The 10,982-nt window shown below is 41.5% G+C and overlaps 1 long non-coding RNA gene across 1 annotated transcript; it reads right to left on the reverse strand.

Moving 5' to 3' along the window:
* Window positions 1-1,512: 1,512 nt before the first annotated feature.
* LOC132343131 (uncharacterized) lies at window positions 1,513-2,896 on the reverse strand. The gene is made up of 2 exons (XR_009491837.1): window positions 2,246-2,896; window positions 1,513-1,759 (listed from the first exon to the last, which is right to left on the reverse strand). It is a non-coding gene; the product is annotated as an uncharacterized lncRNA (long non-coding RNA).
* Between the last annotated feature and the right edge of the window lie 8,086 nt (window positions 2,897-10,982).

Raw genomic sequence — 10,982 nt, forward strand, 5'->3', positions numbered from 1 at the left:
CAACTGTATGAATACCTACAGATTTTCTCCTCATAGAGGAAGAATGAGTGTACAGGCTTTTAGGTCAACCCTTTCTTCACTGGTCTGAGAAGTTTTTGGGGGCAGGTGCTGTGTTGTCTTCATCTCTGCAAACCCTAATCCTGGCATGATGCCCAGTACACAGGCACCAGAAGGCATTGAACTAAGTCAAGTCCTCAGTCCTGCTGATGGGGTTAGAGGTCCTTGGCTCCCTTCTGCTTCAACCAGGATTTAGAATAGGGGTGGGGTGGCAGAATAGCCCCAAAGGACCGGTCAAAGCATCCTCTCGTAAAGGAAGTTGGGTGGTAGAGATGAACTTAGATGAGGGTTGATGGTATTTGAGAAATAGTCAAATTGTTGGAAAACATATAGCTTCCCCGAATGACTGAGTTGGAGGGTGGTACCAGTTTAAATGTGTAGATTCTGATATATACTTGTAAAAGAAAGATCACCTTACAGTTATGCTTTATAGTGATATCTGCTCCCTCTTCATACACCAAATGAAGATACAATTGCAATTGTCTCCTGTTGGGTTTGTTTCTCCTCTTTTCCCCCAATGATCGGATCAGTGTTCCTGTAAAACCCTTCCTTCCCTTCTGCATCCCCTAAGCATAAACATTCATATATGGGAAGATTCTGATACGTATGATCACTCCAAACGTCATATGCCCAAAACAGAAACAAGGCACAGCCTTGGAAAAATTCTCAATTTACTACTGTGATTAAATTGGGATATCTTAAAGCATTAAGAAAAAAAAAGCTTAGGACAAAGACCCAGGTGTAGAAGAAGTGGTAACAATCTAGGGTGTTGAGCCTGCCTGCAGGAGGTGGGGAAGGACAGAGGTACAGCTAGAAGTGTGACAGCTGTCAGTCTGATGGTGGTTATTTATTACTGTCTAAGAGAGAGACACCTGCATGGGGTGGGTGTGAGCATCACATTGCTGGACGGAATGCTCCATCACAGGGCAGGGCTTCACCCCCTGTTCCCTAAATAATCGTCTCGGGCCTGAAGACCTTCAATCTGGAAGGAGGTTATCCTTATAACAAACATCAGTGTCTGGCTCCTGGAAAGGGGAGTGATTTGCTTTTAAATTTGTTTTAAAAGGAGAGTGATATTTGCTTTATAAACCAGTTTGCAAAAAAACATTTAACTCATAGGTGGTACCAAGTGCCTGATCATGTGGATGTTCTGATAAGATCAGAGTTTAGCTCTGGAGAGCTGAGGCCTGGGACCCTGGCCCTGTGGCCCCACAGGGCTGTGACTGAGGGGGCAGAGGTGTCCACAGGCCTCCTGCTCAAATACACAAGAACAACCTGTGTGTTCTGTCACTACTGCACTGGTGTGTTTTTGGATCTCCTGTCTTCTTCATGCCCCCACCTTCATCCAGAGCATGACAAAGTGCTGCCCTGCAGAGGGTGTGTCACTAGCTCACAAGTACAGAAATTCAGATTAAGCAGTTAAAACCTTTAAGAGAAATAAAACAGAGAAAATCATTTCTGCTGAACAGTGGGGCTTGGATTTTATTATATGTCTTTGTCGCATTTAATTTTCTCAGAATTTCTTTTTATTTGTATTTAAAAAAAACGTGGGTCCATGAAGACTAGTCCTTCCACCCCAGGCAGTTTGAGAAGCGCTGATTCAGGGAGTCCCATTTTCCACCGATGTTCTGTTACTTCCAGTGCCTGTCCAAATGGGAGCTGTGGGTCTCAACCCTGTTGCACTGTAGGATCACCCTGGGAGCTGAAAAAAATACCTACATCCATATCTAAAGAGAAGTCTGGGATCCACCCCAATCAATTAAGTAAGCATGCAGGAGGGGTCAGGGTAGGGCAAGGCTCCTATATTTATTAAAAAATGCCCTTGATGTTTCTAATGTGTGACCGGGGATGAGAATCCTTAATGTAGGCCATAGCTGATCAAGGAGCGCAGGTTGAATGAATGTTTAAACGTGTCGGCCAGCCACCAGCAGGCATTTATTACACACCTGAACCACACCTGAAAGTGCTGTCCCAGGTGCTGAGTAACAGACTACAAACGCACAAATGTTAACCCAGATTTTCTAATGTGATGTGAAAGCCTCTTTGGACAAAGCCAGCATATATTAAAAAAAAAAAAAAAGATAAACCTAGTAAACCCACAGGATTCATCTACAAATTCATCTACACTCCATGCAGGAATGGAGTCCCTTTTCCCCCCATTAAAGCAGTTTATGCAATAATACTCCACCTAATGGGAGATCACTGAGGCTGGGGCTGCCATTTGGTCCAAAATGCCACTAGATGTCACTCAAGGTCCCTCAGGCTTCCCGCTGCCCAGCCTTCAATTCCTCACTGGATCATTTTCCTCTCTGGCCCTGTGCCTGTAGCCCACAGCTCTCAGAGTGAGCCATGGACAGGTAAGGACAAAATGTTCTCATCCTCCGATCTGCTTTCCTGCTGTCCCTGGCACCCCAGGCCCACCTCGTTCATTCATTGACTCAAGAAGAATAACCAAGGGCTGATTATATCTCAGACATTAGGTCAGGCTATGATGAAATAATGGTGACACAGCCAGGGTGCCCCCCCTCATAGGGTTTAATCTGAAAGCACGCCTCAGACTAATTAGTATTGTTGGTGTGCTTATTCATTCTCCCTCAACTAGAGGATCTCATACCTTTTTGACCACCACATCCAAAATAGGAAAGAGATTTCACATCAAAATTCACATACATACAAGCATAAACTGAAAGTTTCACAGTCCCATGTTTATCTTCAGTTTGTGTGATACATTCTGTTTTCTTGTCTACGCTAGTTCATTTGTCTTTTCAAAATCCACTAAATTGATTTCAAAACCCTCTGATAAGTCACAATCTAAGAATGAAAAATTCTTGCCTTGAGGGCAAGGGCCACCTCTTACCAGTGACTCTCAAATAGTATGTGAGCAATGCATGTGTTTTTAAATAAATGAAAATTATGAGAACTAATTTGCTTTAATATTTCATTAAAAAGACTTATAGGTTAAGCGACTTATGGATGATCAGTGTCCTATGAATGTACTTATAAAGATTATATTCACCTACATCTACTATACATCTACAAATAATTTTTTTCAGATAATATATAGATCTTAAATTAGACACACCCAATATGCTATTAATACAATTTAATATTTTAGTCATGATCTGGGGCTTGTATATTTTATTATTTTTCTTTAAAAAAATTATTTTATTGAAGTATAGTTGATTTATAATGTGTTCATTTCTGTTGTACAGCAAAGTGATTCAGTTATACATACATACATTCTTTTTTATATTCTTTTCCACTATGGTTTATTGCAGGATATTGAATAAAGTTCCCTGGGCTATACAGCAGGGACTTTGTTGTTTATCCATTGTATACATACTAGTTTGCACCTGCTGGTCTCAAACTCCCCATCTTTCCCTTCCCCATACCCTCTCCCCCTCAGCAACCACAAGTTTGTTCTTTATGTCTATGAGTCTGTTTCATAGATAAGTTCATTTGTGTCATATTTTAGATTTCACATATAAGTGATGTCATATGATATTTGTCTTTCTCTGTCTGACTTACTTCACTTAGTATGATGACCTCTAGGTCCATCCATGTTGTTGCAAATGGCATTATCTCATTCTTTTTTATGGCTAAGTAGTATTCCATGGTATATATGTACCACATCTTCTTTATCCATTCACCTGTCAATGGACACTCAAGTTTCTTCCATGTCTTAGCTTCTGTGAATAGTCCTGCTATGAACATGGAGGTGCATGATGCCCATAATGGGATTGCCAGATCATATGGTGACTCTATTTTTATTTTGCTTTTAGAAACCTCCATACTGTACTCCATAGTGGCTGCACCGGTTTACATTTCCACCAACAGTGTAGGAGGTTTCCCTTTCCTCCACATCCTTTCTGGCATTTATTGTCTGTAGACTTTTCAATGATGGCTGTTCTGACTGGTGTGAGGCAGTATCTTCATTGTAATTTTGATTTGCATTTCTCTAATAACTAGTGACATTGAGCATCTTTTCACCTGTATGTCTTCTTTGAAGAAATGTCTATTTAGGTCTTCTAGGGGGCTCAAATATTTTAAAATCATACAAGTAAAAGTATGTTCATTTTGGAGAAAAGTTAGAAGAAATTCATGCTTTCAGATATTATAACTTATTAGAAACTCTAATAGCTTAAAAGTTTGATATTAGACATGGTGACTCATAGAGTAATAGTTTTCAAAGATGATTACAACCTCATGCACAGGGTCACTGTCTCAATACATAGCTGACATGGTGAAAGAGACTTTGCCAATGTGATTAAATGAAGGCTCTTGAGATGGGGAGATGGTCTTGTGTTGTGTGGGTGGATCCAATGTAATCACAAGGGTCTCTATAAGAGACTTTATAGAGGGCTTTAGAAGACAGAGAAGGTAACAAGACACAGAGATCTGAAGATGTTAGGCTGCTGCTTGTGAAGATGGACCAAGGGGCCATGTGACTTCTAGAAGCTGGAAAAGACAAGAAAAGATTCTCCCCTGGACCCTCCAGAGGCACAGAGCATGTTGATCCATTTTAGATAATTCTTATGTCCAGAACTTCCCTGGTGGCTCAGACGGTAAAGCGTCTGTCTACAATGCGGGAGACCCGGGTTCGATCCCTGGGTTGGGAAGATCCCCTGGAGAAGGAAATGGCAATCCACTCCAGGACTATTGCCTGGAAAATCCCATGGACAGAGGAGCCTGGTATGCTATAGCCCATAGGGTCACAAAGAGTTGGACACGACTGAGCGACTTCACTTTCATTTTCAGTTTAATAACTTTGTGTTTTAAGTCACTGAAGTTGCAGTAATTTGTTATAGTATCAAGAGGAAACTTATACAGAGGAAAGATAGTTAGCTCTGTGCAGTAAACTAAAAAAATCCCCAATTCAAAATTTTTAATTTAGTATTTGAAAAGAAATTTACTGTTTGTGTGTGTGTGTGTAACGGATTATTCAACAAGGTAATAGTGAGACAGCTAGAAAACCATTAAAAAATTAAGCAGGATCCCCCACCTCACCCCCCAAAATTAAGCAGGATCCCTATTTCCTTACACCAGAATTATTTCTGGATGGGTCAAGACTTAAGTATTAAAAAAAAAAAAAAAAAACCTAAAAGTAGTAGAAGAAAATGTTTTCTTTTCTTTTGTTGTTGTTTATTTTGGACTGAGGAGAACACAAAACCTAGAAATGATAAAGAGATTAATGATAACTCACACATAGTTGATGGCAATACTTGTCAAAATTGAACATACTCAGATACTTCAAGCCAACAATTGTATTTCCAGAAATTTGAAAGAAATGCTTTTATTTATGTACAAAGCTTTGTCATGAAAATGTACTTTACAGCATTGTATGTCATAGCAAAGAACCAGAAATGGCCTAAATGCTCCCCACCTTCATTTTTGACTATGCTGGATCCTAGTTCCTTGAACCTGTGCCCCTCTGCATTAGGAGCTTGTAGTCTTAACCACTAGACCACCAGGGAAGTCCCTAAATGCCCAATAGAGAAGATTAAATACACTATGATACAGCCCTTTGAAAGAATGACGTATATCCATATGTTCTATTAAGAACATTTGTAAGTAAAATATAGTAAGTATGGAAAAAAGACATTGATTGTAGTTAGGGGGAAAAGATATTAAGCTTACAAATGCAGAGAAAATTCTGGAAGCACACTCAAGAAGTTGTGAATACTGCTTACCTTTGGACTCTGGAGCTGGAAGTAGGAGGAAGTCTTTGATTTTAAAAATTTTACATTTTTCTGTATAGTTCTTGATCCCAGGGATTGCTAACGTGGATCTTTTCCTGCTATAGAAAGGAAGGAAAGGAGGGAGAAAGAAAGAGAAGGGGAAGAAGGAAGGAAGGAGGGAAAAAGATTGAGAAAGAAAGCATGGGGAAAAAAAGGAAGGAAGGAAAGGAGGAAAGGAAGAAGAAAAGAAAGAATAAGAAAGAATTTCTGGCAAGTGAAGAGGAAGCAGGTTATATCTAAAGAGTGACCAAACTGGGTCACCTGCCTTAGACATACATGTTATGTAATTTTTAAAAATAAATACCTATTTTTAAAAAGTACATTCAAAGGAGCTCTACGGGTTTTTTCTTTTCTTTTTTCTTTACTGGAGTATAATTGCTTTACAATGTTGTGTTAGTTTCTGCTGTACAACAAAGTAAATCAGCTATGTGTATACTTATATCCCCTCCCTCTTGAACTTGCCTCCCACTGCCCCCACCCCTACCCCTCATACCACCCATTTAGGTTATCACAGAACACTGAGCTGCAAAGGAGCTACGATTAAAGCAAGCCCAAGCCATAGAATTCTAAACTTCTTGGGAAAATGTATGACACTTCAAAGGTTTAAGTCTGAATTTGTTTGTCTTGTTTTGCTTTGCTTCAAGTTATGTCTGAAGATTCCAGACAGATGAAAGAATGAAATTAATCCAGCTAAGGCAGACAGATATACAGTTAAGGTCACATGTCAGAAACCAGGTGTTTGAAACCCTGTTTTCCTTGTATGACCCACCTCACCAGCTTAGGTGACAAAACTGGGTCACTTTAAGTCACATGTTTTTAATGTTAAAATTCATACCACTCTGATTTCCACCCAGCAAGCCCAGTCCAGCTTCCCGAGATGTTGTCCTCCTCAGAAGTCCCCAGTGACCCAAGAGTTTATCATTCTTCCAAAGGGGTCCTCCTAAGTTGTTGATAGGGAGGCTGGGGTCGGGGGAGACAGTGGCTGGTGAGTTGGCCACAGGGCCTGATCAAAGCTCCTTCTCTGCTGCCTTGCAGCTGCCAGAGGTCACTGCCTCAGCACAGGCAGCCTGGCTTGGCTGCACAAGCTAGAACGGATACCTTTTCCATTCTGGCTATAGCTACCCGGGGTTGGGAGTCAGTCACACAGTGCGAGGCCAGTCCCTTCTGCCAACACCCTCCAAGTGTGGACACAACCCTTGCTCTTCACTCCCAAAGCACAGCCAAGAGCAGGCACAGACAAAGGGGAAAAGTCACAGTCAACAGCATTGTCTGCCAATATCTAGGAATGTTTGCTGCCACTTTGAACTGAAAATAAAAACTTGCTAACTCTCAATGTAATATTAAATTATTTAGATTATGTTTCTTTGTTTTGTGTAAACATAAGATTAGGTATAAAGTCCTCATTCTCAAAGCCCTTCTACATCTATAAAATGACAATTTTGAACCTTTGATTAATAAAGTTAAAAATTCAATTAATGTTAAGTATGTAATGTAAATGATGTTTTGCTGAAATTAATTTTTTTTTGTAACGAGACTATGAAACTCACTGCTGTTATAGGGTCTATTTTTTTTTAATTTTTAATTTTTATACTGAAGTATAGTTGATTTACAACGTTGTATTAGTTTCAGGTGTACAGCAAACTGATTTAGTTATACATATTTGCATATCCTTTTCAGGTTCTTTTCCCATATAGGTTATTACAGAGTATTGAGTATAGTTTCTTGTGCGTTACAGTAGGACCTTGTTGTTTATCTCTTATATGTATAGTAGTGTGTATGTGTTAATCCCCACCTCCTAATTTATCCTTCTGCCCCAATGGTATTGGCTTTTTTAGGCATGAATTTCTGTGAAACTTTTGCACAGTGTACCATGAGGAATATGAATAACCTCAGATATGCAGATGACACCACCCTTATGGGAGAAAGCGAAGATAAACTAAAGAGCCTCTTGATGAAAGTGAAAGAGGAGAGTGAAAAAGTTGGCTTAAAACTCAACATTCAGAAAACGAAGATCATGGCATCTGGTCCCATCACTTCATGGGAAATAGATGGGGAAACAGTGGAAACAGTGTCAGACATTATCTTTTTGGGCTCCAGAATCACTGCAGATCTTGACTGCAGCCATGAAATTAAAAGATACTTGCTCCTTGGAAGAGAAGTTATGACCAACTTAGACAGCATATTGAAAAGCAGAGACATTAGTTTGCCAACAAAGGTCTATCTAGTCAAAGCTATGGTTTTTCCAGTAGTCAGGTATGGATGTGAGAGTTGGACTATAAAGAAAGCTGAGAGCCGAAGAATTGATGCTTTTAAACTGTGGTGTTGGAGAAGACTCTTGAGAGTCCCTTGGACTGCATGGAGATCCAACCAGTCCATCCTAAAGGAAATCAGTCCTGAATATTCATTGGAAGGGCTGATGCTGAAGCTGAAACTCCAATACTTTGGCCACCTGATGCAAAAGAACTGACTCATTTGAAAAGACCCTGTTGTTGGGAAAGATTGAAGATGGGAGGAGAAGGGGATGACAGAGGATGAGATGGTTGGATAGCATCACCGACTTGTTGGACATGAGTTTGAGTAAACTCCGGGCATTGATGATGGACAGGGAGGCTTGGTGTGCTGTTGTCCATGGGGTTGCAAAGAGTCGGACATGACTGAACGACTGAATTGAACTGAACTGAACCATGAGGACATTTGACCACCTCCTAGTTAGAAGGCTGTCGTGTCTACAAAGAGTATTCTATTTTTTTCTCATTAGCTCAAGAAAACGCAAGATATAATTCTTGGTGCCAAATACAAAATCAAATGCCAGCATTTGATGACAAGGTGGTCATCAAAATTATCCAGAATAGGCATTGATTAATTTTTTTAAAGATTATAATTTTAAATATAAACAAACATTTATCCTTTTTAAAATTTTATTTATTTATTTATTTGGCTGCTCTGGGTCTTAGTTGTAGCATGTGGGATCTAGCTCCCTGACCAGGGATCAAACCTGGGCCCCCTGCACTGAGAGCACAGAGTCTTAGCCACTGGACCACCAGGGAAGTCCCACATTTATCCATTTTGATAGAGAATTTGCAGATGGTATGATTCAATGTATATGAAATGCCCAGAGTAGGTGAATACCTATAGGCAGAAAGTAGATTAGTGGTTGTCAGGGGCTAGGGGAGGAGGGAATGAGGAGTGACTGCTAATGGGTATGGAATTTCATTTGGGGCTGATGAAAATATTCCATAATTAGGTAGAGGTGATGGCTGTACAACTTTGCAAATAAGCACTGTAGTATATGAATTATAACTCAATTTTTAAAAAGTGACTTCACAGTATTCCTAAAGAATAGTAGATAGATAGTCCATTTACCTAAAGGACTCATCCTGTGGAGTTTTCTAAAACAAAGGGCATCGCCCTCCTGCCTCTCCAATCTTGAGGCTCCAGTTATATTACAATCAAGATTTCTATTTGTATAGAAGGTCACTGTGCTTTATAGATGAGGGTAGGCAGAATGGGCTGAGGGAGAAGGTCTGGAGATATGAAGGTTAGCTGGAGGACTAGTTACAAAGCTCTACAGGACATTAACAAAGACAAATTCAAATCAGGTGAGTGTCACTCAGAGTCACAGCAATTTACTAGATTTGGAGCTCAGTAAGAGACCAGTCTGTCTCAAGTACCTTCTCCAAATCCCACCAATTAAAGATTTAAGCATTTCATTCTCTTAACAAACTCTTTTGACACCGGGCAATGTCACTGTCTCCCGGCATGAGAGGGGATACAGCGATGACCAAGACAAGATCCTTGACTCCAGTAGCTCCCCATGGATAGTGGCGATAAAACCCGCACAGGGATAAGTATCCTATAATAAAAAGAACACTGTAAGAAAAGGGAGGTATAAACCTAAAAGTATCATGTCAAAGAGGAAGAAATTCTTACTTGTGGTAGAAGTAAGATCCATTATTGGAGGATGACTGAGTGTAGACAGGATGAAGGTGAAGGGAAGAGCATTTCAGCAGAGGGAACAGTATGAATAAAGGCACAGAGAACGGAGACATAGAGGCCAGAGAACCTGTCTGGGAAGGAGGAAGGAACCTGGCTGGAACCAAGCTGTGGGAAGGAAAGTCAGAACAACATGGACTGATGGGTTGTCTTTTTCAAACAGAAAAACTGAGCCAGGTGAAAGGGAGAAGAGAGTCCCTAGAAACTGCAGATTTCACAGATCTGTACAGATCTGCAAGGTTTTAGCTTGCAAAAACCATCCCTGATTAGTAAATAGGCCTTTTGTCGGGTTGGAGGGAAAGTGATTTTTGAAAGAATGTTTCAGAAAGGACAGCTCTGGTGGAGTCCTGAAGCTAAGAGCACGGAAGAGCAAGAAGGTATCTGATGACAGAAGAGGACTCTGACAAAAATGAATGCAAAAATTCCTCCCGCCATAATTTCCACTATTATCCAGCCCACATGTATTTGTCTCACCGCCAGTAAGTTTGTATCATCAAAAAGATTTTAGAACACCTGGCTAAAAACCCCAGCCTGGTAATAACCGATTCATACACTTGGTTAGCATGAATTAATTTCATATTTAACAGCACACCGTTCCTGGCACATAGAGGCACTCAAAGGCTATAAATGAACGTTATTTGTTCTTTGTTTCAGGGTCTATATTTGGGGGAGGAAATCATTCAAATCTGCACCCTAAAACTTGTATCCTTTTTCAGCACTGAAGTTGGGACAACCTGGGGCCAAAAGGTCCGGTTTCCCACTTTAAACTGAGGTTTTTTCCCCCTCTGTGGGGTCCCTCATGTCTCTAGGTCCAGCGCGGGGGACGGTCCCAGTTTCAGTAACCAATCACCGCGGAGCCACAGCGCCCCGCCCCTCCTAGTCCGTCCCTCCCGCCCAGGTCCCTCCTCCTTCGCACCTGCGCGTCCCCCGCGCTCCCGCTGGTGGGGCCGCTTCCAGCCCGCGCCGGCGGGGAGGGGGCTTGGCCTCACCTCTCGCGAGATCGCCTCCCGTGGTCGCGGCCCCAGCTCCGGGCGGCTGACTGGCGGCGTCTGCGCAGCCGCCATGTTCGGTTGCTATGCTGTGGCCTGGGAGACGGGGTGTGCTTGAGGGAGGAGGAGGAGACGGAGTAGGAGGAGGAGGAGGAAGAGGAGGAGGCGGCGGCGGCGGGAGGGACTGAGCGCCCATTGCACTCTC

The sequence above is a fragment of the Bos taurus genome, chromosome 2, assembly GCF_002263795.3.
Source record: "Bos taurus isolate L1 Dominette 01449 registration number 42190680 breed Hereford chromosome 2, ARS-UCD2.0, whole genome shotgun sequence".
NCBI lineage: Eukaryota > Metazoa > Chordata > Mammalia > Artiodactyla > Bovidae > Bos > Bos taurus.